This window comes from Passer domesticus, chromosome 7, assembly GCF_036417665.1.
Source record: "Passer domesticus isolate bPasDom1 chromosome 7, bPasDom1.hap1, whole genome shotgun sequence".
In the NCBI taxonomy this organism is placed as follows: domain Eukaryota; kingdom Metazoa; phylum Chordata; class Aves; order Passeriformes; family Passeridae; genus Passer; species Passer domesticus.
This window is the reverse complement of record NC_087480.1, coordinates 59,511,740-59,539,434: the sequence shown is the minus strand read 5'-3', so window position 1 is coordinate 59,539,434 and position 27,695 is coordinate 59,511,740. Positions and strand designations below refer to the sequence as shown.

General features: G+C 41.4%; 1 long non-coding RNA gene across 1 annotated transcript in view; it reads left to right on the top strand.

The window, feature by feature from the left end:
• Positions 1-23,381, top strand: part of LOC135305423 (uncharacterized) — a 35,716-nt gene extending 12,335 nt beyond the window's left edge. Inside the window, exons 7-18 of the long non-coding RNA XR_010366607.1 lie at positions 2,401-2,680; positions 11,894-12,485; positions 13,137-13,222; positions 14,286-14,362; positions 14,889-16,023; positions 18,664-18,740; positions 19,198-19,378; positions 19,898-19,987; positions 20,239-20,550; positions 20,680-20,758; positions 22,326-22,493; positions 23,266-23,381. This is a non-coding gene — a long non-coding RNA (uncharacterized LOC135305423). The remainder of the gene's footprint in view (positions 1-2,400; positions 2,681-11,893; positions 12,486-13,136; positions 13,223-14,285; positions 14,363-14,888; positions 16,024-18,663; positions 18,741-19,197; positions 19,379-19,897; positions 19,988-20,238; positions 20,551-20,679; positions 20,759-22,325; positions 22,494-23,265) is intronic.
• Positions 23,382-27,695: the final 4,314 nt, after the last annotated feature.

Genomic DNA, 27,695 nt, shown 5'->3' with positions numbered 1-27,695 from the left:
TTTCAATTCACCCTGAATCTACCTTAAAACAATAGATTTCAAGCTCCTTCTTTTTTTTTAATATCTGGAAAATTCTGTTGGAAGTGTTTCAGGCCAGCAAGCTTGCTGCCCTGGTCTCAGTATTCAGAAGTATGTTCCCATTAATCAAAGGAAAAGTTGAGTAAAGTGGTACAATCCGCATTCTCATTTTGAAAAATTAAAAGGCAGTATCATTATTAAAAGGCAGTTCTGCTAAATGTTTTCTGATGGAGGAAGAATTGGGACACACTACACTGTCCAATGACTTTGCCAAAGATATGACACCAAAAGACACAATAAATGAATGTATAAATAGTAATTGTTCTGAAAGGGGTAGTCATAAATCACAAACTGAGTTGCAGGAGGTTTCTTTCTTGGTGATACTTGAAATGTGATCTATGTTAAATTAAAAGAAAATCAGATTTTCTCTTTTGGTTTTATTGAAATGATTTAGAAGCCTGAAATGCAATTTCCCTGAAGCAGAATCCTATGCAAACTACGAAGCTCTGCAGTAAACATTAGATCGAGGTTTGCAAAAGGAGGGGTTTATTGAAGAGTACAAACCAGCAATTTGTTGGAGTAAGAGGTTATTAATCATACTACACTTAGGGTTAGTAAAGCTCTGGCCTTGAATCAGCAACACACTACAAAAAATGGAATCACTCCGGTAAGAACAAATAAGTTGCTCTGTGAAGTTCTGCAATGGATCTCAAAAGACCTTTTCCCTTGCAAAACAGCCCCTAGTTGTCATGAAAAATGATCCTTGTATTTGTTGTGATCATTTATCAGCAGAATTTGACCTGTCTCATGCTGTCTGTAGATATTTTCCCAGGGTTCATCTACAGTGCTCATGTGGAGAGATTACCTGCAGATCACCACTTCCCTTTCTTCCCTGAACAGCATCTCTCTTAATATGTACATAGCCCAGGAAGCAGAACTGCTGAAAACTTGGAACCTGAAGAGTTTACAAGACAGCTGACAGTTTGAGGACCTTATCAAAAGGTGTTTTTTCCTAAGAGATGGAGTCCTTCAGATGTGCCCCTGCAGACCTGATCCAACTCTGCTTCAAGTAGCAAATCAGACACAGCATTCATATGCTACTTTGAAGCCTGGGTCCAGAAATCCTCTAGTCACCTCCTGTCCTCTTCCAGGGACCTCTCCATGACCAGGTTTCTGCTGTGCCTATAGCTGTGGTGTGTAGGTTGGCTTCACTAGCTGCAATTCCCTGTAATAACATCAGGAAGTAGACCCTTGATAAGATTTGGAAACAGGGACCAGCTCAGTTATGCAGCTATGTGACCTTATTTTATTTGCTTTGGGTTCACAGTCTGCATCTTGTCCTGCTGCTTGTTTGTCACACTCCCTTGTGCTCTGGTTTAGATCAAATGAGCTCTCTTTCCGTTTGTGTAGCTCAGGATATACAGACACCCCAGGAAAACAGCCTGGGGTCTTGAAAAACACAGATTTGCTTAGGGAAGGACAGTTTTGGAAAGGAGCGGGGAGAAGAGGAGACCTTGTCAATAGGATAAGGGGGATGGTTTTAACCTAGAAGAGAGTTTAAATCAGGCATAAGGAAGATGTTTTTACAACGAGGATGGTGAGGCATTGGAAGTGGTTTTCCAGAGAAGCTGTGGCTGCCCCATCCCTGAAAGTCGGTCAGGTTGGATAGGTCTTGGAGCAATCTGGTCTAGTGGAAGATGTCCCTGGCCATGGCAGGGAATTAGACTAGATGAACTCAAAACATCCCTTCCAACCCAAGCTAATCGATGATTCTATGAAGAAAGTTGGCAGTCACAAGGGCACCAGGGTAAAAGTCAATGTAACCAGGACCTGATGCACCTCACCAGCCCTTTCATTACGTGACAAGGAGAATTCCAAATGTCTCTGAGCAGGACATTGGACAACAACTGCCAGCCCAAAGAGAGGCTCTTCCAAGACTATTGTATTTTTGATATTCCCATAAATCTGTAATCATCAAGTGACAGTATCTTTGCTTGTTTTAAAGGATTGTTCTAAAATAGTAATGTGTCTCTTTTGCTGGGTACATGAACCCCAATTATATGATGCAGGGACTCAAGATGTTCAGGCAGCCCATCATATTTATGGATGCATTTTCTGGTTTCATAACTTATTGTCATCAGACACGGTGACTTCCTCAGCAGCAGCCAAGAAGCTAACCTGACTCCCAGGCAGAGATTTTTGGAGTTTGGTGGCAGGAGTAGAAGCCATTGGTAATTTAGGAGTTAGCTGAGAATATTTCTTTAGTGTAGCCTGCAAGTCAGACATTGCCTGCTAGTAAATAGGTAATAAATAACCACTAACAGTGTCAGCTTCCTCCTATTTATTCCCTTATTCTGTATTCCGAGTCTCTTTGTTCCACAGGACAAATGACCTGGTTGGAAAGGCACAAGCCACAGCCAGCTCTCCCTGCTGACTCCTGCTTCCTGTGCAAGTCTGTGGAATTGGTGCCTCAGGCCATCCTGATACCTGCAGGACTGCAGGTAAATCACTGCTGCCATCAGGGAACTCCCAGCCAACCTTGCTGTGTCTCGTCTCTTCCCTATCTGTGTGGCTGACCTGGTCCCCAGCCAGGGATCATTCTCCAGCTGGGAATTTGGCTTTCTAGCAGCAGTCTGCTCTTTTTGTGAAAGCAAGGAGTCAGGTATGTTTGCCTTCTTATTATTTTTTTCTCCTGTATTTCATTTGGTTTCTCTACCTTGCTAAATCTGGTTAAAAGGTAACTGTCAGAAGATTGATGCAATAAATTTCATGCTGTACCTGCAGTAAGCAAAGTTTTCTCTGCTGACTATTCATCCAGCTCCTGGAGTTTGGACAGATAGTTTGTATTAATAAAATATACACTGATATCAAAACATTTTTCAAGCCAAATCTATTAATTAGTTTTTCCATTATCTGCCTGGCTCTACACATGAATAAATGAAAAGAAGCAGAGAAGACAGAGACATGACAAGATCTGTTATGTAAATCACTCTGTACATCCCGAACTATCTTCTGGGGCAGTGCTAACTAATTTATGACAGGTCACCCAATAGTTATTAATAAGTTATTAAATTGACATAAAATACATCCAGTAATATTTCCTGAATTAACAATACCTGACTCACAACTTGAACCAGCCTGTTTGGCAAAAAGGGCCAAAAATCATGTCAAGTTTCAAGCTCTATGTTCAGAAACTTGCATTTTTCTCTGTGTGTGAGTAGATGTTGAATCCCTTTGTAATATGTGGGAAAGTTTCATCATTGCATTGCTTCACTGCACAGTCAATTTCCTCACCTAAAGGGACAGAGGAGCCACTTTGTGCCCTCCACTTGTGGATCCCACAAGATATTGCAGATCCCAGTTTGCTCTGGGACATCCCAGTGACATTTTCCAGCCTCAGGATTTCACTAACTGCTTGAGCCTGACTTTGAGTACCCTTTGAGTTTTCCAGAGGAGTGAGCACAGATCTGAAAATCTCACTATCATGGATACGTGCTAAAGATGTATGTAATTATTGAAATTAAATTGACAGAGAGTAGAGTTGGATAAAACAGTAGGAAGAAATTCTTCCCTGTGAGGGTGGTGAGGACCTGCCACAGATTGCCCAGAGAATCTGTGGATGGATGACCCATCCCTGGAAAAATTCAAAGCCAGGTTGGATGGGGCTTGGAGAAATTTGGAATAGTGGAAGATGTCTCTGCCCATAGCAAGGGGTTGGAACAAGATGAGCTTGGTCCCTTCCCAACCAAATCATTCCATAATTCTATGAAAATGAATTTCTCCTTTGCCAGTGAAGAGCAGTTCCATAGATGTGTGCACTCAATGTATCTTAGGTCCAGATTATTTCTCTCCATGTCCTCTGCAGCCTCCGTGTTTCCTCTCATTATGTTAATGGGTGTCCATGTGCTGTGGACTCTGCTTGCCTTTGCTTGAATTTTGCACTGAGCTTTCAATTAGAGGGATTCAAACTGATTATTCTGGCACCACTTCCCCCTCCAGAAATCCAACTCTTATTGCACATAAATTTTTAAAAAGGTGTTACTGATACTCAAGGATCTGTCAGATATCTGCTGTGCCTAAGGACAAGGGAAGAAACTCACCTGGAATTAGGATAAAACTGTTTCCCATAACCATGGAGTCACATGTCCATGGGATGGCAGGGGATGGCACACCCCTGATGGAAGATCTGTCTTTACAATCCCCAACCTGAAAACTGGGAATTTGATGAGAGAGAGGAAGGTAGCATAAGGCTCAATTCAAGCACATGGAATATTTTGGTCAGACTTTTTTTTTAAAATGCATTAATATTGGGTGGGTTCTCACATCCCCAACTATGAATCATTTGAAGTTTGCTAGCCCTCATGTCTTTCATTAGTCAAGGATATTTGCTTCATTTTCCACCCATTCTTCTTCCTTTTGTCACCTCAGCTTTGCTGCCTTCAAGGAAACAATACATTCCAGAGGCTGCCTTGCCCACAGAAAGTGTCCAGGATTATTTCGCTCTGGTGCTGTTCATCTCCTGGTGATGCAGCCTGAAACTCAGCCCCTACCTATCTGTAATCCAACCTACTTTTCCTAAGCAGAAGTTAACTCTTTATTTATCAAGGGAATCATGCCTTATCTGCTGCAGGATCAGTCACACAGAAATTTCCTTCCCTGACCCCCAGCCTGTTGCCTCAGTGGTGCAGGAAAGACATGTCAGTTCAGTCCCGCTTTCTCCTCAAAGGAATTATAGGATCCTGGAATGGTTTGTGTTGGAAGAGACCTTAGAGATAATTTTTTCCAACCCCTTGCCTTGGGTAGCGACACCTCTCACTAGACAAGATTACTCAAAGCCCTGCCCAACCTGGCTAAGTTCAGTTTAGCTGAGTTCAGCTAAGCTTTCTAACCACAGCTATCTAAAAATATACAGAGCCTTTTGGTTCACTAGACATCATTTTGATTAATGCCATTTTTATTCCAAGCAATTACTGTACAGGTTTTTACTGGGTTTTGGTGTGGTTGAGCTATTATTGTTACTAATACAGCAATATTGTTGATATTATTGCTACAAATGCAGTTGCCTTGTTTTGATGTTTCTGAACATCAAATATCATCTGATAAAAATAATCTCAGGAAGAGAAGTGGTGCTGGTTTTGATACTCAGGGAACTATTTGTATGCAAGATTTTGAACTCTCCATTTTAAACATACCTGAGAAATAATCAGGAAAAGTTAAACCAGCTTAGAGATGGCTAAAGAGGTGCTGAAGTTGGAGCATGGTGTGGGCTCATGTCTGTGTCCTTGTGATCCTCCAGCTTCCCTGAAACCACCCTCCACCACTTTGAAGGAGTTGCAAGTGCTGCATCACCATTTGGTGATGCAGGGCTGGGCTCACTCCAGTTAGGAGACCCTGACTGTGGATGGTGAGAGCTGCCAACAGCACATTTTGCAGATGCCTGCTGGCTCTGGAGCCCTTCCCCAGCCCCAGTGGTGTCAAACAGCCCAAACATTAGTGACCCTTCCAGCCTGATGTAAAAAACCATCTGCATGCAACAGCTTTGGAGGAGGCCTGATGGCACGGGATTGGGAGCTGGGTGGAAGGGGCTTGATTCTGCCACTTGATTTATTGGCTGGTCATATTAATTTGCTTTATTGTGAGGGAGGATCATTATGTTGCCAGGTGTTTATTCCAGTTGGACAGTGGATCTAGCTAATTGCCAGGGCAGGCACCCAGAGCTTGGGAACAACCTTTCATGAAAACAAAACAAAAACTTGATGTACAAAACAACACAAAATGTCTTTAAAAGAAAACCTCTTCAGCTATTGAGTGGGGAGGAATGGGAAAGAAATTTAGGGCAGGCTGGGGCTGTGGACCCAGCAGCACATCCTGGAGCAGAGCTTTGGCCCTCAAAGGACAGGTAGGACTTGTCTCAGGGCTGTGTCCAGAGAGGATGCTCATCTCTGCTTCCCAAGAGAGGAGTTCAGTAATTCCCCTGCAGGGAGAGGAGTGAAGCAGAGACAGAAGCAGCTGAAGGGATGGGATGGGATGGGATGGGATGGGATGGGATGGGATGGGATGGGATGGGATGGGATGGGATGGGATGGGATGGGATGGGATGGGATGGGGTCACTACTCATGTTATGCTGCCCAGCCAGCAGCAGACCAAGGCCTGTGTCCCTCAGGACTGGCAGGATTCCAGATTTTGTCATCAGCTCATCCAGCCCCCTTCTTCCTGGCTTTGTTTAACATTTCCTCTTCATCCACCTGCTCTCCCCAGGTGAGCAGTGTGGGGTGGGGACAGCTTCTGATGGCTATCACAAGAAGAATTTTGCAATACCTGCATCACTCAACTGGGGACCTGCTCATTCCTTCATTTGGAGCCCTTAGTGGCAGAACTTAGCATTATATTTATTTTCACTCTTATTCTCACAGGTTACAGGCAGTGCCTTTTTTCCTTCCCACTTTGTTAATGTAATTGTTAAAATTTTGAAGGCTGCTCGGCACATTGGAGGGATATGTCCTTAGTCTTTTAGTAAGAGATAACTTTCCTCCAGGTTTTTAGCAACAATGCCATAAATTATTACCCGACATAGAATTTAATTGCACAGTTAAAAACATCATTTACAAGGCTTTTAGCATGCCCTTCTAAATTCTCCACTTTTTCATCTAATCTCTGTAGGCCCTCGTTACATTTGCAGAGACCTATATGGGTTTCATTCCTGTTAAACATGTCAGTAAATCACAGCAGGAAAAAACCCTGACACGTTTCCCTAGGAATTTTCTCTGCTGCATGAGCTCCCAGCCCTGTGGCTTCCTGTTCAATAGGTCAGCCCAGACCCCATTTGTCATTGCTTTTTAATTACTGTGGAACCTCTAATCCAGGCCACAAATTCCTCCCTGCTCATACTTCTTTTTACTTCAGAATGCGTATCTAATAGCAACCAAGGACTTTTCCTATTTTCTCACTTGGAATCTGTTTTGGGAGCTTGGAATTGCTATCTAACTGAATCAGTAACATCTGTGACTTCAGGGCAGCTTGAGTGGGAATAGTTAGAGGGTTAGACAGATTTCCTGCATTTTAGGGCTCCTTTCCTCTGAAGAGGCTGCTTTGGGACAATTCAGTTCCATTTAATGCTGCTTCTTCCCTTTTTCTTCCCATTTATTTTTTGTTGGTTAACCCCATCTCCGCCTCCTCTTTCTTCCTCTCCCCCGTCCCTCCAAGTTGTTTAGGTTTTTCAGAAAGTAAAATTATTTTAAAGAACCTTGCCAACATTTTGAAAAGTTTCACTTTCAAACACATGAAAAGGAAAAGTCAGAAGGGATTCCTAGAACTCTACTGCAGCTTGCAGGTATGGCTTTGATTTTCCTTTTGGCAGGCTTTTGCCATTCCCTCTTTCATTGCCCTTCCAAGAATCACTGTTGGGTGCCTAAAGACCTGTGTGCTTCTTACACTTGGCAGGAGCAGATAACAGGAATGCTACAGTTTGGGCTTTGAAAGATTAAAAGCAACATTTATTCCTTACAGTACTTTCAAACTTCCTCAAGTTAATTTAAAAGACATTTTTGAGGATGCTTAACTACTAATACTGGATTTTTTCTAAACTTTTTTTTTTTTTAATTTTGCACATGCCATACCTGTTATTTAAACCAAATAAGAGGTGGATTAAAGTCAGTGCAATTCTTTAAAGTGCATTAACTACTTTGAGCAGTCCTTGGAAGGGGTACCCTGTGCCTCTGTGACTGGTCTCTTTATGATATATTTGTAAAAGTTCTGGCAAGGAATGACCACACTTTGTGAGCAAATTTCCATTTCTCAGAAACTTTTTGCTTCTGGTAACCAACCTCTTTGCTAGTTGAGTACACAACACAAGTGTCCCTTCCCTGCCTGGTGGAGCAGCTGATAAATTATTCATACAACTAATGAGGATTTTGAATTTCCAGGCAAACTGTGATGGCATTTTTAAAAGCTTGCATCACTTCAGCAACATTTTCCCCACACCTGAATGCTTTAGGCACTCAGGTGTTTTAATCACCAAGGCAGAGCTTTGCCCCTTTCCCCTCCTCCAAGTGCTTTGCTCCACACAGGAGTCCTGTGGCTATTTTGTCTGTTTGTCTGCATGAGGATTTTCTGTGCTAATATACGTGAGGGGAAAGGGGAATCTGAGAGGGCTGAATTAATTACCAAAAGGGATCACATAACTTGCCTTATATTAATTTTGAAATGACAAGACACAGGTGCACTTTATGTGATGTTTCAATGGATGTTAGCATTTAAGGTCCCTTCATATTTTTTTTTCCTTCCTATGGGTCTTACTTTAGCTGGAGCATATCAGGAAAAAATACATCAGAGAAGGAATCTCCTGCTGAAGTAAGAGTTCCATGATGTGAAAGGGCTGATTATGTTTATATTACGTGTTCTCCTGTGAAAGAACCAAGCCCCCCAGCTAGTAGGGGAAGAAAGGTCACTGAAACTGAAGAAACAACTGACTCAGTGTCTTAATTCTGAAGGAAATTAGCCCTTTGGAGATGAGAGGGGCTTTCTGATCTACTTCAGGGCAAGGCATGCAACTATGAAAATAAGCCTTTCCTGCTATGTTGAAGTATAAAGCAGCAAATCAGAAAGACTGGAGATTGGAAGTAAAAGAATATTTACACTGATTTATATTTTTTTTTTACCTTTAAATGCACCACATGTGACGGGCAAAGCTATATCATTCTCCCAGATTATCATCTGCAGCATCCTTGAGAAGAATTTGAGAAAGAAAGATTAACAGTAAATTAATTCTTTCTCACATGTGGCAGCCAGACTTCCATGTCTGGGCCAGAAAGAGCCTTCCCATTGCTGGCCAGCCTGGTGGCATGGGGTCCTGAGAGTCTCACATCTCCTTCTGCACCCACCTCACATGAACATTTGAATGTGGAGGAGGTGATAGAAGGACCACTGTCCAAAAAGCCCCGTACAGGGGTTTTGGTATGTGTGTATTGCACTTCATATGAAGACCTGAGCCTGGATTTGAGCCCTAACTCACCTTCAGTCCACTCTTTGTGGAGCTGAGCTTGCAGGGGCTTTTGTATCACTGCTGGTACCTGTCCCAGGACAAGAAGTATTGTCAGTTTTTACCACAGGTTGTGTTGGTGAAGGCACTGATGGCTCTCGGGGGCTGCCAAGGGTTTAGAAATGTGCTGAGAAATCAAAATCCTCATTTAAACTGCAACAGCATTGTGAAGTATGAGCTCTATAAATCTTTACAGATTATTGGTCACCTAAATAGATAGGCTTGAGAGCTTTGGTGCTTGTGCCAGTCAGCCAGTCACTCTTAGGCAAGAGTTTTGCTCTGAAAAAAGACAAATGGAGCAACTTCAGCTACTTCCACTGTAGCAGGAGGCGCAGCACACACCAAGTGCAACTCTTACAACAAAAGTGACCATTTTGGAAAAGCAAATCACCCTGGAAGTTGATCAGAAATGCAACAGAGGATGGTTTTTAATGGCTTTAGGGGGAATATTAAGATTTATTCCTGTAAAGACTTACTCAGCATGTTGCACAAACTCCTCTTAGTGTGCTAATAAGTCAATGTGCTACTGAATGCTTTGCCATTATAATTACAGCCACATGTTGTCCTTTTTACAAATAGGTCTGGCTTAATTGCATCATTTTTCAGCAGGATTTATGTGGTCCTGCTTAATCTAAAATTAGTACATGCACAAATGAAGTGCAAACTATTTTCCATCACTGAACTGTGAAATGTTTTCTAGAATAGAGATATACCAACATGTTCCTAAAAAGATGCAATAAACAGTCAGGTAACTTTTTGATTTGTGTGTGAGTCTGCACCTATGCAAGTTTGTTCAAAGTAAGGGAAAATATACTAAAATATACATTAACTACAAAACGACAAAAAAAAGTCAACTAAATGGTCTAAATCAAGTAGTCCTTTTTGATTATCACTGGTAAAACAATGGATGGGGAAATCATAAATCTATCTTGATATTGCTAGCTCTCAGCATTTATTAAATACAGTAAGAGCTAATGTGTTTTATATATTACATCAAACTATCACATGTAAATATATCACATTTATAAGATGTAACATAGGCCAAGATTGTGTTGGCCTAAATTCTAAGTCACTTTCACTAATATTCCATATTGCCTACGTAGCTCTGAGGGCCTAAAGATATGTATAAGGCATAATAGGGATAAGAGTTTGGAGTATCTGAACCTAGGCCAGATATTACAATTGGCATTCCTACGTACTGATTGGAAGTTTGGAACATGCATGATTTCCAAGAAGTCATTAAAATACAAATACATGGCCAAATCCCAACTAGATGCAAAATCCTAATGCTGGAAGTAGATTAAATCCTCTTTCAGTTTCTATATCATAGGGAAAAGTTACTTTGACTTCAGCAGAGTGGAGATCTTGCCATCCAGAATGGAGATTTACTTCCTGCTGTGAGGAAGTCTGCTGAATTTTAGTGAGTAAATCAGAAAGCCAAGAGAGATTCTGATATGGCTTAAGCACTAATGTAGACATCCTAAGCTTTGTTCTTCCTCTAGACATGGCAGCTTCTCTCGCTTTATTGACAGATGAGTGCAGTTTTTGAGAGCTACTCTGTTTTGTGTGAAACATGGTTTAGGTAGAAAGTAAGAGAAGGGCTCTATTACTACAACTACTTGAATAATTAAAATAGCCCTTGGTTTAAATTTTATGTTCCTGATTTTTACTCCTTTAAAATATTTCTTGTGTGTCTCGTTGGGCCCAAATTCCAAAGAGTTACTTCAATCAGGGCCACCCAATGACTTGTACAATGTGCTTTCAGCCAAGAGAAATGCTCATGGCTATGGGTAGGAATGGGTTAACACACTTCCAAACAGTAGCTTGCAGGTCACTGCCATTTCTCTCTGCCTCATCATGTCACCACAGTAATTCACACACTGAAACCTTAAGGTTATAGCTGCAAACGTGCTGCAAACAGAAGCTTCTGAGCTGTCTCTGAAATAAGGCTGATCCTGAATGAGCAGAGTGATCCTTGGTGCTCCTTGCCATCCACAAGACACCTGTCTGCTTCTGTACTTGCCTTAAAGTGAGGATTCTTGTGTGCTTTATCCCAAAGAAAAGACATCTCATAAACCAATAGTGGATGTCAGGATTCATAATTCCTGGCAGCCCTTTAATCCAGATCCTTGGAGATAACAACAGAGATGTGCCCAAATCAGGGCCCTTGGTCCTTCAGTGGTTCATTACTCTGCTGGTGTTTGAACCAGGGCACCAACCCTGACATCCTCCCTGCTGCCTCCAGCACATTCACAGCTTCTGCTCTTCCTAAGAATGTTTATTTTGTAAATTAATGGCAAAGGCTCAGGCTGAGGGATTTGCTACCATTTGTAAATCAGGAGTTGAGCATTTGCCTGGTATTTCTCACATAGGCTTTTCCAAAAGCACTTTTATGAAAGCATTTAAGCACCAATAGTTTTTCTTGGTAAAGAGCAAAGTGTGATGCAGGAGTAGGATGCAGGTGTTACAATCACATTTGGAAAAATCATACATGAAAAAGGAGGCACTGAGGAATTTTAGAGAACACTTTCCTAAGGAGACGTGACATCCTCCATGGATGTGGCACCTCTCCCTGTGAACCATGCTTGCCCTTTCTGGTGCAAAGATTTGAACCACTTTGGCTTCTTGTGCAGGACACATGAGTCTTGCATAGATCAGGAAACTGTCCTTGGATTTGGGTCTTCCAAAATAATGGTCCACTAAAAAAAGAAAGGGAAGAAGAGTGCTCTGCCATCTGCTATGTAAGTAAAGAATTTACAGTGTTCTGTAATTTTTGGTTACTGCCACAACCGAATAAGCATTTTTGGTTCTGAGTGTACGGTTTTGAACACCTTCAGGTAAACAGCTTCTGCCTGCTCCGATGTTATTGTAGAGTATTTCTCTGGAGGGTGTTCCTCAGCCTGAGCTCCAGGGGAGCCATCTACATGTGCTGAACACTCCTCAAGTGAACTACTGACCTCCACCCATCCAACACCTGCAACACCTGTGAGCTGCTCAGCCATGGCCACCGGGCCACTGAGTGACACCTAGTGAGATGTGCCCGCAACAGCTTGGAGGAAACTGGGTGGCTTTTTCATAGACTTTAAAATGAAAGAGGAATAAAACCTCTTCTGACAGAGGTAAAGCTGGAAGCAATTCCAAGCCTTTCTGGAGCAGAAAGGCTGCTCCTGACTGTTATTCCCAGGAACAAGCACTGTCATCTACTGAACACTTCAACCACACTAAAGAAGGCACCTGGACTCAGAACATAAAGCTAGGCTCTGTTTTCTCAAGTTGGATGTTCTGGTATTTCTGGTGCATCCTGCATATGTAGGAGCAGCAAAATTTGTCTTGGGGAGCAGAGGCACCAGCTCGGAGAGGGGACAGATGGTGAACGTTACGGAGACCAAACTACGGCTCCATCTTCCCAGAGAGAGCAGGTCCTGCAAGGTAGGAAAAGTGGCTTTAACTGAGACAGTGACACAGAAAGTTGGAATATGAATGGCTTGGGTGGTCTGAGGACAGCGCCTTGAGCATGGAAAATTGGTGTGGGGGGAGCTGCTGTCAGAGGAGCTGGTGCAGAGATCATCACCTGCTTTGAAGGCTTAATAGGTGACTTTAAACAAAAGTGTGCTGTTGGTTTAGGTGAATTCCGCGCTTTTCACAGGGAAAGTTTTCTCCCACCCCACCCTGCTACAGATGTCATTCCCTGAATTGAAAGTTCGCAAACCTTTATAGAAAACTTCTATTTGAATTTTAGGCTTTATTATTGTACATCAAGATGGTTTTATTTGCCATGTTATTGTTCCCAGTATAATTGCTCTTGCAATTAGAAAAGATAATTGATTAAATAATAGCTACAGTTTTGAGTTTATTGTGTTTCAAAAGATCTACATTTATATTTTTCCTTAAAATTTTGCAATTAAATTTTAAAAAAACCCATAAACCAGCAGCATGTTTCTATACCAACTCCTGCAGGCTGTCTGTAGGATGTCTGGGCTGAGGATGAGCTTGAAAAGGATACGTATATGCTCCTGGAATATAAATTAATCTCTAACTTCTCCAAGTCAAATTCACTTTATCCTTTTTTTATCCTTTCAGAACAAGAGAAGATATCAGTTAAATTGTCACAAATAAGCCCCAAACTGTTGTGAAAGAGCAACTGATTTCCTAAATTAATCTGTAAGGTACGTTTTCAGATTTCAGAACCCTCTCCTTAACCTCGGTTCCACAAATAGCTTTATGCTGAGATGAAGTGTAGACAAACACACAATAGAACTTTCTAAGCAGAACTGCTGAGAGGTGTGTGCTATATCCTCTCATAGCAACCATAGGCCCCAGCTCAGCTTTGGAGGCTGAATGGATCCAATGCCATGGTTTCCATGGTTGCACAGGGTTTCATGTACCCAATAACATTAATATTCCAGTCCTTCATAGAATAACTTGTGCAAAGACAATTTTTCCCTCTCTATTTCCTATCTTAAATTGTTGCTGTCTTAATGACTGAAGTTATGACATGAAAGTTATTCTACTAAAGCTTAAAATGTTGTTGAGATTGTATTAGCATGAGCTCAAGCCTATAGCATTTATGTAAGCAAAATTTCAGGTGCCTCCTGAGACAACACTGTTGGATTTGGCTGGTCAAATAATGATGTTTTTTCTCCTTACCAATTTGTTAATACCATTTATCTTAACAAAAATGTTGATTGCCCCTAAGAAGTTGAGAATACTGACAATGGCTGACCAGTTTTGGGAAGAAAATAGCATGAGTCTGAGAACTTAGAGGTGGGAACTCAGTTGTGATAAATGTGCCTTAAATTTTAAGGGAGTGCCCTCTTTTGTGTTTCAATACTGAGTTGGGTGTGATTATTGCTCTTGCATTTTTTTGCCACCTAGGGTTTTCCAAAGCTCATCCTGTTGGAAGCTGTTCACCACCTCATTTTTTATGTCGTTCTGAAAAATCTCTGTTGTTAATTAAGAGCTGTGGTAACTCCTGCAAGAAGATCACTTCACCTCAGCCAAGTGTCAAAGAAAACTTCTTGACAAATATTGATCTCCTTGGGTAGCTCCAGCTGTCTGGGACTTCCCTACACCTTAAAACCCCAAGTGCTTGGGCTGTGTGAATGATTCCTTCCAAGGTGACAATAACTTGCAGGTGCTGTCCCAGTTCTGGGACAGGCCATGGCTGAATGAGGGGTTGAGTCATGGGGAAAACTTGCTGTGGGCATCATGAAGCTGTTTGATTTACAGGAGAAAGAAATGTTCTGGCAGTCCTTTTTTGATATTTCAAGGCTCAGTGGGATATCCAGCCCTACCAAGCATGGCGTGTAAGTATCTAAATACCACAGAATAAAAGATGCAGAAGTCTGAAGAGAGCTCTTCAGAAACAGAACAGAAAGCTCCAAGAAATTGTCCAAATGAGTGCAACTTTGATATTTATAATGGTTAGTTGCTACTGAGGTGTAATCAGTGCTGAGTTCTGGCCTCTGCTCTTCAACTGAAAGTCTGAGAGAGCATGTAAATCTCTAATCTTCCAGTGATTTATCTGAAGTGTTTATTATCTGGCTCCCAGATGTGTATCAAAGCATGGTTTACAAAGAAGAACTCCATGTGCAAAAAGATTACATTTTTAGCTTGTGTAAACTGTTGTTTCCCCACCAAAGCCAACCAAGTTGCTGTGATGTCCCCCAGCAAAGGTTCTGCTCTCCAACCAATGCTTAGTTATTGTTCTTGGCTGTGTCCAGGAATATTTCAGAGTGTGCTGGAGCTGGGCTCTGAATGCCTTCATTCACTGTTTAAATGATCAAAGGAGAGGCTTCTTGATCTTGTGTGTAATAAATCCTCTGCTTTCAGGTCTGCTGAACTGGAGACTATCATAGAAATACTTGTTCCTCATGTACAGACCAGGAAGCTGGAGTCAAGTATTCCTCCTGTTGGACAAATGCCTCTGGAATTCCACTAATTGCTTGGCACATCTGACAGAGCAGGCAGAAGAATCCCAGCCTTCATTTCCTGTAGTCTGCCTGCATGGAGCATGGCTTTGGAGATACTGCTCCCTGCTTCAGCTCAAGTAGTGGCAGGGGAGAAGGGGCATCTACCTGAACACTTGAAAAAATGTAGCTAGAAGGAAAGATTTGAAAACAAACAGTGTTGGGATAAGCTTATTTTTGGACTTAAAAGCGTTTGTTGTAGAAGCATTGCCTAGATTTTTAACAAGGATTTATCTTAGCTTGCAACTCATCTAGCTTTGGTTTGTATCTTGAAGGTGTTTTTACTGAGTAGTGGTAAAACAAAAGAAAAACTGATGTGGAAGAGTTTAATGGATCTTGAAAGAAAATAAAGTTGTGGCTTTCTGGTACCCGGACACCTAATCATTTTCTGTGATATTGTAATTAATCTTGTCAGTGTCTTGTCAGTGCCTTGCCATGAATAAATTATATAGGAAGGAAATAGTGGTCTATCATAACCCCTGTCCATTTTTAGCTAAAAACATACCTGTGATTACCTGTCTGAATAGAATTAACTTTATTTATAAAAAGTAGACAAGGGCTAGCTTGCTAATGGGGCTTTTTTGTCTAGCTGGGACTTGATCAGAAGTAGCTATGGCTGCAATTACACACAGAGTCACTTTTGTGAATTTGAAAACCCTATGGGTTTCTTTCCCCTGTGGAGAGTGTATGCATCATTTCCATGCAGAATTCCAGTTGTCCAGATTAAAGAGCACAAACTGGACTTTTGAAGTTTTCCAGGGCTTATCATCTATGCCACGCCTTCCTACACTTAGCTGACACAACGAATAAAAAACAAGTGCCAAAATCTGGGAAATCTATGACTGGATTGCTCTGCGCATCTATGCTAACCTGTGCATCACCTTTCTTTGTGCAATTGTTCAAGAGTCTACTAGAAAATCCTGCCCTTTTGAATGGGAATTTTGCCAGCTGCATTAACTGGGACAAGATTATTGACTGTCTGAGGGAAGGCTTAGAAGGTAATTGCTATGTTTAACTGTTAATTCTCTAGCATTATCCCAGTAACTTGTTGATGCATCCAAGAGTTCTTGATGTCTATATATACACACACCCACGCATGTGCACTCGCCTGCCTTTGGGAATTCCCTCGCCCTTGCTAATGTGAGTGCAAAGATTCACTGGGCTTTCTTATTTGCAAACAGAAAATGTTTGGACTTATGTCCTGACAAAGAGAGATATTACAAACACAATGTGAATCTGCCTTTGTGTCTATGTTCATCTCAGAAGTTCAGCAGCTCACCCTTGCACACTGATGGCCGTGGTCCAAGATGCTGAAGATGCAGAAACAGCAAAGGGAAAAAGTAACGTTGCACATTGCTAACCCCCTGCTGCAGGGGTGGCTCACCCGTTTGGAGGGCTGTGCACAGCCCATGACATCCCTCACTCGGCAGGATCTCTGTGATCTGAGAATTGGTACCTGCCACCCGATGTGTCTCCTGCTGCGAGACAGGTCTATGAAGTAATGGAGCCTGGCTGTCTGCAGTCAGCACTGCTGTACTACATCCAAAGCAAGCTTGCCAGTCAGAAAATGCTGCATTAATCTTTCAGGGAGTGTTTGTTTTGCTTGTTTTGCTAGGCTGAGTTTCAAGCAACTGATAATGTGCTCATGACCAGTTCTCCTGTTGCAGCCCATTTTTCAAAAGGAGGTGTGAAGGCCAAAGCTCCCAAGGTTGGGTGGAACATGGGTTGGAAGGGTTATATATGGTCTTGCTTCACTGTGTGAGCTCACAGTGCTTTTGAGTGCATGTTAATACATCTGCAGGTACATTTGGGACAGTGGAGTTGTGGCTCTGAAGTCTGATGAGTGTTTTAAAAATATACCTTGGACTTGGTTCTTCTCTCTTAGTGCTAATTCTGCTTGTGGAGTTATCTCACTACACATGAGATGTACTTTTGTTTGCTGAGCAATAGCCAAACCTTCTGACTGCTGAAGGAGAAACTCTGGAGGCTTCTGAGGGTTAGATAAGACAAACATTTTACAGGTCACAGGGTTTTAAGTGTTGAAATGCCTGGAATTTCAGGAGGTAAATGGCAGTGTGCCTGGCTTGTTCCCACTTGTCCCTGCTGTGCTGCTGCTGTCCAGCTGCAACACTGAAGTTACAGCTCTCACTTAAAGGTCCATCCTTCCAAGCCTTTTTGCATTTAGCTCTTCTAAGAAAAAGGAATTTAGGCACACAAATAAATTTCAGGATGTGGAAAACTCAAGTATGGAGACTCTCGTATGCGCAGAACATTTTCTGGACTTTTTTGGTGGTTTTTATTTTAAGATACTCTGTGCTCTTTGATGACTTGCAAAATAAAAATCTTGCAACATTTTCACAAGTGAAGAGAATTTTAGCTCCCAGAGTGAGAACAGAAGGATGCACTGTGATCTTGAGGTCTTTTAGCCTGCTTACATAGTCTGAAAGAATGTGGCTGGGCAGTGAATCTGTTACAAAATGACAATTTTTATGGTGTTGGGATAAGACAAATCCCGAAGATATTAGATGTGCACATACTTCTACAAACTTTTGCTGAGAGTCAATGTTTTACATAAAATCTATTCTGCTAAGAGTACTCCAGAGGTAGTGCTACACACAACAGTATTTTTTAAGTGCATTTTTGATCAATATATATACCACCTGCTTAAATTTTAAGTGGGAATATACTTCAAGAAGGTTTTGGGTGGAGAAAGAAGAGTAATAACTAGGTGTTTTTCTCTTTTCTGCCCTTAATTTTTTGGAAATTTTCCTCTCTTTTACTGTTGCCCTAATCTTGCACCTTTTCCTGCTCACAATAAAAAAAAGGCAAAACTGAAAAAAAAAGAAAAAAAGAAAAAAAGAGATGTGTGTTTTTAAATACACCAGTTGGAGAGCTGTTTGTACACATTTTCATGTTTCTTTCTGGTTTTGGATTAAGTTTCTACTCCAAAGTTCCAATTTCCTGGTTAACATATTGTTCTGGAAGGACCCTGGGCTCGTGCAGGCCTGGCACACGGCAGGCAGGCTGGCTCAGGGGGGAAAGCTGTTGCTTTTCCTTGCCTGCTGCAGACACAAGCGCTGCGAGAATTCCCTTGGTACAGGAAAGTGTTGTGGTATTACACTCAACATTTATTGGTGTGCTAACAGGATAGTTCCTCCAGGCTCAAATAAACATTATAAAACTCCCTTCCCCAAATGAATCATTTAAAGTGGATACAAGAGAGGATTTGGCATCTTGGATTTTGCTGTGTGGCTCTTTGTGAAGAGCAGTGCAAATGCTTATTATCAGCCCTCAGTTTTATATAAATGTGTGTCACAGGGCTGGGCTGTGGAGTAGTGCTCTGCTATGTAGGATACGCAGGACAAGAGGAAATGGCCTCCAGTTGTGCCAGGGGAGAGTTTAGATTGGATATTAGCAAACAATTCTTCACTGAAAGGGTGGGTAAACACTGGAACAGGCTCCCAGGGAAGAGGTGGGATCACCATCCAAAAGTGGAAGTGTTCAAAAAATGAGAGCCAATTCATAGCAATTCATGGTGTGGTTTAGCTGACAAGGTGGTACTTGGCTGACGGTTGGACTTGATGACCTTGGAGTCTTTTCCAGCCTTGGTGATTCTGTGATCCTCTGATCCTCTACAGATTTCTGCTCCAGATTACCTGAATGCTGTCCAGCTCCTGATAGTGGAAGGTCCCCAGCATGGATGGATCAGTGTGAGGTGCTGTGTCAGATCTGGGTTCAACTATGGGATGCAATGCAACACCTACAGAATATAGGCACACTTTATGTTGTTAAACCTACCCCCATAATCTGCCTAGGCAAGGTTAGACTTTTTTGCATGCGTCTCAGAAAAATTAATAGAAATTCTTCTGAAAGAAACATAAGATTTTCACATCTTTTGAAATTTCTGCAGAGAGTCTGCAGAGTTCAGGCTCGTTACTAAGAACAGCCCAATGTATATTTGAGGGTGAAAAAATAATCATGTCACTTCTTTGGAACGTGATCTAAAGTTCACTGAAGTGAATGAAAAGGCTCCTGTTGGTTTTGAGTGGATCCAGCCTTTACACAGGGAACAGAAGACGTGTGTCTCATCTACTTAAATTTGAAAATGTTATTGGTAATTTGTGTTGATAGAAAGAGCACATGGTAACTTTCTTTCTGCATTTATATAACAGGAGGCAAAAGCTTCGAGTTTGAAAACATTGAGGATGCAGTTGCCTATTTCCAGCATGATGAGAGAGACACAGCAAAGGACTGGGCTGCTCTAAGACTATTTGATGGAAGGCAAAGCATTAGGCACAGGCTTCCCTCAGGCAATGGTGTCCCACTGCCATCCCACCAACAGATGACAACCTGGTGAGCAATGTCACCTTCAAGCTTGCAAAAGGGAAGATGGTTCTTCCTGATATACCTATATTGATGTCTTATTCGTGGGTTTAATTTAGTGATTATTATATTCTCACTGAAACAACCGAGCCAACTGTGGAGGTTATCAAGGAATCCACTGTAGATGGGCCAAGTAGGTGCTGCAGCCTGGGGAGGTCCCCTAGTACTGCTCTGTGATGGAGTGAATAGTGCTGGGCTTGGCAGTGCTGGGCTCATGGCTGGGCTTGATCTTAAAGACCTTTTCCAGCTGCTGTGATCCCGTGATTCATTGACAAATGTTTGGGAGTGCAGGACTGAGCTGTCCACATGGCTGAAAATGCATAACTGCTGTTGGTCCCCTGGTGTGATGGATGGGGTTATCTGGGGCTTGCATTAATACAGGAGTAAAAGGAGAAAAGAAAAACAGCAGACGAGTGCCTAAAAGGATCTGTGAGGATCTTGTATTTTTAAGATATCCCTGTGTCAATGTGCTTGCAATCTCTTCTACAGGTTTGTCTACCATCACCATTTTGAAGAAGAGGTCTTTTCATGACTTCATTTTATCTGATAATCAAGAATTGCCTAATCTTTGATGCTCATGTAAGTATGCCCTTTTTTTTAATGACATAGCATTCAAAATATTTGAAAGCCATGCAGAGAAATATTGTATAATAGGAAATTGTGCAGGAATGAGAAGGTTGAAGCTACTCTTCTGTAAGAATACAATGCTTCTGTTTTACACAAATTACTTGATTAAAATCAAGACTTGCTCTGGATCTTCACCAGTATTAAAACATGTGAAAGCAAAAGGACCAGTTGGATTTTTATTTTTCTTCTTTTCTTTTCTTTAGGTATGCTGTTTCAATTCATTCCTTGCAACACTTTAACAAATATAGAAAATTAATAGAAATGTCAAGACAATGTTAAAAAACAATGCTTGAAAGAGAATTTTTATGAACTGATGAGCTGAGAGCTGATCTGGTGCCAGTAGAGTGGGATCAGTCTGGATTTCCACATTTTTCAGCCATCTCTTAGACTGTTGTTCCTTCATGTTACATGAGCCAGAGGGAGCCTGGAACTACACACAACTCGTCAAAGAAACTTGCACCATCACAAGGCGTCAGCTTTGCTCTCCAGAGACCAAATCTCCAGACAATCAACTCGTGTGTGCTGTTAATGCTTTGTTTCTCTCACTTCTCCCATGTATATGAAGCTGTCAAGCTGAATTACACTTTATAAGGTGATAGGGAAAAGATCTAACATTTCTTTTTCCCTTTTACAAATTTTTACAGTGTGTGGAAGCTAATTTTTGCAGCCTAAAAGCCAACCAAACAAAACATGTCCTGCTGCTTCAGACCTGACATCTTTCAGGTAAACAAGAAAAACTTTTGACATAATTTGCAAGTATTATTACTATTTTTTTTTTAAGTTCTGCTTTCATAAAAAGATGCTGAGAGAGGCATGACAACAAATGATGTTTATTGGAATCTAAATTTTTAAGTTAAAATACAACAAATAAGCAAAAAAGTAGAAAAAAGGCAGAAGCCTAGCATCACCTTCTCAATCCTATTTCTGACTGTTGAAGATAGTGCAGCCTTACTGCAGAGAACAACATTCCACATCAGTGCAGAAACTGGAGAATTCCTCCATGATTCTTGCAAAAAAGGGACCAAAATCAGTGATTTACTTAGTATTTCACTGAAATCTGTCCAGTGAGGACTCCAGTGCTTTCCAGCACTTTCTTTTTTGATAATGGACAAGCCTCGTATTTCAAAGACCTGCACAAGCTCCTGGGTTCTCCATGGCAAACAGCAGGAGCTGTGCTCACTTCTGAATCTCTGCAGAGTAAGAGTTTGGCAGTTTCTGTGCCAAACCAGTCAAACCCCATCTCTGATTTCACACAATAAAAAATGAAAATGGTGAGCTGTACCCACTGCTGGTGTTTCTGTTCCCTGCCAGCACTTTGACACATCTGGAAGGAAAGCGCACTCAAGTGTTTTCTACCTTTCTATCTTTTCATGTCATTGCTCAAAATATCCAGGTTAGGAAATTCCTTTGCTGAATGATAACCCTGAAGATTCTTCCACACATTTATTGCCTGACTTCCTCCTATAGTTTTGGAATGTATTTGTATTGTACCATTGAGTAAGCAAGCCCCTGCTAAAGTCAGAGCATACAGCTTATTCAAGGTGCCTGCATTCCTTGAAAGGAGCCAGGCAAGCATTTTCTCCACAAATGCGAATTATTCATCAAATTTATTCCATCTGGGGTTTCTATGTGTTCATGTATTCTTTGTTAAGTGTCCTAGCAAATAGTAAAATACCAGGCAGGTCAAGGGGATCAGCAAAATTCCTGGCAGTATTAAATGAATATTTGTGGAAGGTGAATTTTGAGTATGCTGTGTAAAGCTTATAATGCTCAAGACTATATTCTTCAGCTAAATGGTTAAACTCTGCCCTAAGACCAATTTGCCCAGAACAGTGGGAAAGCAGAAAAGAAGTGAGAGTTACTTGTAGTGAAGAAAATACAACCATAGGAAAGGATTATTTGAGAAATTAAAACGAGCAGTTGAAGTCTTGGAGTCGTTCAAGAGACTTCACTGTTTCCAACAGCTAATTGTTTAGGAAGAGAAATAAAACAACCAATTCTTTTGTTTTCCAAGTACCTTTAGTAGCTTGTAATATTTGTGTCAGACTCCAAGTAGAAAATTATCACCAATTACATTCCAAAGAATAGCAGTGGTGAGAGGAAAGAAATACTGAATCTTCTCCAGTCAGCTCAGTACTTTTAATTTCTATGTTTTTTTCTGAAGGATATTTTTAAAACTCCGAGCCCATTTTCTCTTCTGTATAAATACTGTGTCGTCTTGTTCTTGTTTTTCTCAAAATCAAATTTTAGCTGTGTGCCTCTAGCTATTAACCCTGTGGATTTCATTCAGATAGGAGAAAGATTGATTCCAGAAATCCATGAGCCTCAAAAACCACCACAGTGGGGTGATACCCCACTTATCCCCTGTTTCTGATGGCACAGAGGAAAGCATCTCTGTAGTCTCTTCCTGAGAAGGCACAGCAGCTTCACTTCTACCTCAACAGTCTTAGACAGACAGGTACCTGTTTTTCTTGTATTTTTTGTCCATCTCTCACGCCAAGTGACAAGATTGATCCTATTCCAACAGGACAGGCACACCTGCTGAGCACCAGAGAACCCTTCCAGGCCCAAACTGTGGGCAGGTGCCCTGGTGGAATGGTTGGTCCTTGTACAGTCCCCCCTGGATGCAGCAAAGGAAAACCTTGCTTCATGTTCCCATGAGGATCTGAAAGTTTTTATAGTTTTATAGTTAATAAACCTCCTCTCCATCTGCATGGACTTGCCAAGTTGGAAGGAGGGCTTTTAGAATAACTTAGTTTGTGGGCTTTTAGAGTAAGTTAGTTTGAGTTCTTCCTGTGTAATTCTTCATAGCTGGTTACTACCCAGAGTTTCAAAAATGGACCCTCTGCTGTGGGATCTGGGGGGAAGTGAAGCCTATATCTTATCCATAACTGTGTAATGGTGTCTGAAAATTCATATTTTTATTTTAATGGTTTAAAAGGAGACTCGTGGTTTTGTAAGGATAAATCCTAACAGGGCAGAAGGAAGGAAGTGGAGGGAGCAGAGTTCAGGGAAGACTGTGGCATAAGCTTTGCCTTCTGTTACCTGCAGGCACATTTAAACCAGCTGCTGCTGTATTAAAAAGGGGGTTTCTTTAACATCTAAGATATATGCACAAAAATATGATATATTTATTCTGACAATTTAACTGAGTATTTAGAAATAGCACCCTCTGCTTTAGATCCTTCTCAAAGGGAGGAATGACCAGAACATTTCTCTTGCCATTTCAGCAGGTGACAGCCCAGTGCCAAGGGTCCACCACAGCCATTCCTCCTCAGACAGGCAAGCAATTCCCAAGGTTTGACATCCTGCCCCACCAGAAGCTTTGGCCATGGGACACACCCTTAGGTCTCCACAGCCTGATGTGGATGCCAGTCTTGAAGTCAGTTCTCTTGCCCACCCCCACCTGGCAGAAAAAGCTGAGGGACCAGATCCCCATGAGAGGTGTTAACAAAACATCAGTGAAACCAGTGGGACTGGTGGTGATAAATCCAGAGCCCAGAGCAATACTTCAAGTGAGAGAAGCCAACATGATCAATTGAGATAGTGGGCAGTGCTGGACCTCAGCTCTTCCCTTGCTCCCCTCCCCTCATATTTATAGGTTTCTAATTTCCGCTGGATAATGAATATCACTTTTCATTATAATTATGTTAAAAGGTACCAGTGTGATGATTCAGAAACCCTTGAAGATATAGTCATATTTTCAGCAACAGATGGATTTAACACTGCAGATGGAGTGTTAAGAGTGCAGGTAATAACAAACTCAGCAATGTACTGTACTGAAATATAATTGGAAAGTATTAATCATATATTGGTTACTTCAGCTTCACTAAGTAGATGTTTAATTTTCATCAATCTTTTACCAGATTCCCGGAAAGATTTCTGTGCAGACAGAGAGTGTGGCTTTAGGTGAAGTGATTGCCCAAATTATTAATGACTGAAGCCTTGATCTTGCAGGCATGTGCCCATGGCTTACCCAGGCATGCAGAATAAAAATAATTTGTGTTAATAAGGCTGTCAGAGGGGCTCCCATTCATATGGCCCAAGCTTCAGCTGGTGACCAGTCAGTGGTAAAGCCCAGACCCTTCCCTTCATGGGGGCTGCTGGAAATCTGCCAGCAGGAATGGCTGCCTGCAGGATTTGGGGCACAACGCAGCAATTTGAAAAGCTACACTTATAGAACTGAACCACGAGTCTAAGCCTTTGCAGGATTGGGAGTTAGAATGTAGACAAAATGGGGGGGTGCAGGGGGGGTACCATTCCTCATTATTTTCTTTAAGTACAGACTTTTTTGAATTATCTGCATGCAAGAAATGTCTGCTCTTGTTCCCATAAACCCTGTCAACCTGCTGGGATTTTTTTAATGCACTTCTTCAGTGAGGTTGTATTTGAAGCCTGGATTATTCAGGGGGGTTTTTGCTCTGAGCAGACCATGCAGGACCAGAGTAATCAGTGATGCCTGATGATGATGCATGCCATGACTCTGATTCTTTAATTAATGCTATTTATAACTAGGATATCATTTGTAGGATCGCAAAGTGGTCCCTGCTCCAATGTGCCACCTGGGGACTCAGGGAATGGGGAGTGTGGTAGGGCACAATTCCAGCTCATGCAAAAATCTATTTTAGACCAGGAATATAAAACAGGGTTTTGGTGACAACAGAAACATTATTATTTTATATATATTTTTTTGTGGATGGTTTATGTTCACATTCTTTTCTGTGGGTTCAGGCATTTGGTGAGGCTGTAACTCCACTGATTCCCTTATGAAGTTTTCTTTCCCTGGTTCTAGTGCACAGCCATGATGTTCCATGATGACCATGTACTGACCAGATGGACTGTTGTAAACAACAACATAAGCATTCAACACCTAAGTTTTAAGTCCCACAAAATACTTTGCTCAAATGTTGCGGTCTTTTGGTGAGCTATTTGGGTTTTTAGCTGTCCATGAACCCTGAAAATGTAATGAAAAACTGGAATTCTCTCTAGAAAATTGACTCTCACTTGACAATACAGTATCTTCATCTTGGCTGATAAGAAAAAAAAGATCGCGCAATAAAATTCAACATGACTGGAAATAAAATTGAGCATGACTAGAAACCACAGGTGAGCGTGTTTAATGATGTGAAATGAGTGTGCTGTCTACTTCCTGACAGGCTTTTGTACTCCACAGAGATACAAACAGGTACTGATCGATTGACCATGGTAATCAAATAAAGCTGTGAGTATAAATGGCTCTGAATATGGTGTCTCCAGTTGAGATGAGTGGTTTGTAACTCAGGTCCCACACTGCTCTTGTGGGGAGGGGGGAGCTTGTTGCCAGACTGTAAAGATAAGTAGTGTTTCTTTTTAATTTTCACTTACACCTTGAAATAAACTCTCCCTTCCCTTCCCTTCCCTTCCCTTCCCTTCCCTTCCCTTCCCTTCCCTTCCCTTCCCTTCCCTTCCCTTCCCTTCCCTTCCCTTCCCTTCCCTTCCCTTCCCTTCCCTTCCCTTCCCTTCCCTTCCCTTCCCTTCCCTTCCCTTCCCTTCCCTTCCCTTCCCTTCCCTTCCCTTCCCTTCCCTTCCCTTCCCTTCCCTTCCCATGGGTGAGCAGAGAGCCCAGAGCTGCAGCAGGAGTGCAGGCAGGGATGGGTGTGTGCAGGGAGGATCAGCCAGGATCACCCCGAGCATCTCCGTGCAGTGGAAGCTGAAGGTGTCGCACGGAGCTGAGGAATGCGGCTCCCCAGGCACTGACTCGAGAGGTGACACAAAGGACATGAGTCATAGTGCCTCCATTTCCCAATCTGGAGATATTTCTCCCATGTGCAAACTGGTAGGATGGACTTTTCTTCTTACTGGCAATGTCTGAACCCTCCTTCTCTGTTTTTGTTTTTTGGTTTTTTTTTTCCCTTCCTTGCTTATAAGAATTAGTTAAATCAAAAATGACTTAGATTTTCAGGTGTCTCAGATTTGATTTAAATAGTGCCTTTTAAAACTTGTTCTGCATTTGTAGCACAGAGTTGTGTTGCTTGAGAAAGGTTCAGTCTCAGTTTTCACCAGCAGGACAGCACATTTGGTACCCATTTGTGAGAAACAGGTGGGTAAAGCACTGCATTTACACATAATAATAGACCTTAATACATATTAAGAAGCTCTCTAGGTTTGTAGAAAAGATACTGGGCAGCAAAAGATTCCCTTTGATAAATCATCTCACACTTTACTCCAAATACTCAAACTCCAGTTCAACCCAAGAGCATTGAGCAAAGGATTGCAATTTAAATCACTGGTACCTCTGTAAGCTGGAGAGCCTCTGTTCCTTCCCCATTGTCATCAGGACTTCTACATGTTCCTGTGTGCCCTGCATCATCTCAGGATTTGCTGCTCGGTCTTTCCAATTAAAGTGGTGATGTTTTTAATTTGTGATTCATGACAGAGTGCTTTGGATGAAAATTGTAATTCAAGGAAAATCACAAACACATGTTTTATGAAGGCATTTTATTTGCTAGCTCAAACTGTGTGAAGTTTGCTGGATGTATCAGAAAATAAAGGTAAATATCTTGTTTTTCAAAACCTGATAAATTATTAAGAAAGGAAAAATGCCCTGAGTTAATCAATCTGATGTTTTTTCCACCATTTGTCCCTGGAGGATTTAGATGTAGTGGATCGTGCTTTAGTGCTGGTCTGCTCTCATCATTTGCAAGAGAGAAAATAAACATTCCTGTGTCTCAACTCCTCATCAATGTCTGAACTTGAATGAATCAGCTATTGAGCTGAAGGAAATGAAATATAAATTGACATGAAGAAAATGTTCTCCCTGCAGCTGCAGAAGCAGCTATGGCTGTCAAAAGCTGATTTTTATCCCTTCAAAGACCAGTATTTTGGGTCACATAATCCTATTCAATAACTGGTCTTTCTATAAAAGTTTAGCCTAAACTTACTGCTTTAATACTATTTTAAAAAATTTATTAAAGTAAGTTTAATGAAAGATTGTCTTAATTTCAGTTGTGACTTTTGGCACCCATTTAGAATGGAAATTCAGAATACAAGCTGATCTTTTTAAATGTTAATCCTTTTTTTTCCTTGATCATTACTACAAACAGCATTTAGTAGTCTCACAGTAATTTAAAAACATAATAAGTATTGTTTTAGTCTGAGACTTTTAACTCATGAGTTTGTGTTGCAGAAGCACTCCTGTCTGGGAGTCGAGTGGTTGCATTTTCTCACCTTGATTTTGCTGGGCTTGCACACACAACTGTGCAATGACATAATGCCACCACTTATGGCACAAATGTTCTAAATAGATACTAAATAATCTGTTCTGGGGACGGATTTCAAACCATTTACATTTCTGGTGCTACACTCTAGAGCCCTCTGCTGCACTGAATTACCTGGAATAAGTTATTTCAACTCAGGTTGCCCAATTATCTTTCTTAGGTGGTCCCACTATTTAAATATTACATTTTTTTCTGGGCAATTTCTTTGCTCTGCAACTTTCCTGGCTTTACTTCATGATAAAATACACAGGGGAACATGACACAATTTCTCCCTGCTCCTCTTCTCATGCATGCTTGGAGAAATGAAAGATCATTAAAAGAGAATCATCTTGTAAAATGAATTCATTATACAAGGGAGGAAAAAAAGGAACAACTTTTTTGCTGGTATTCTGGAGATGTCTTTG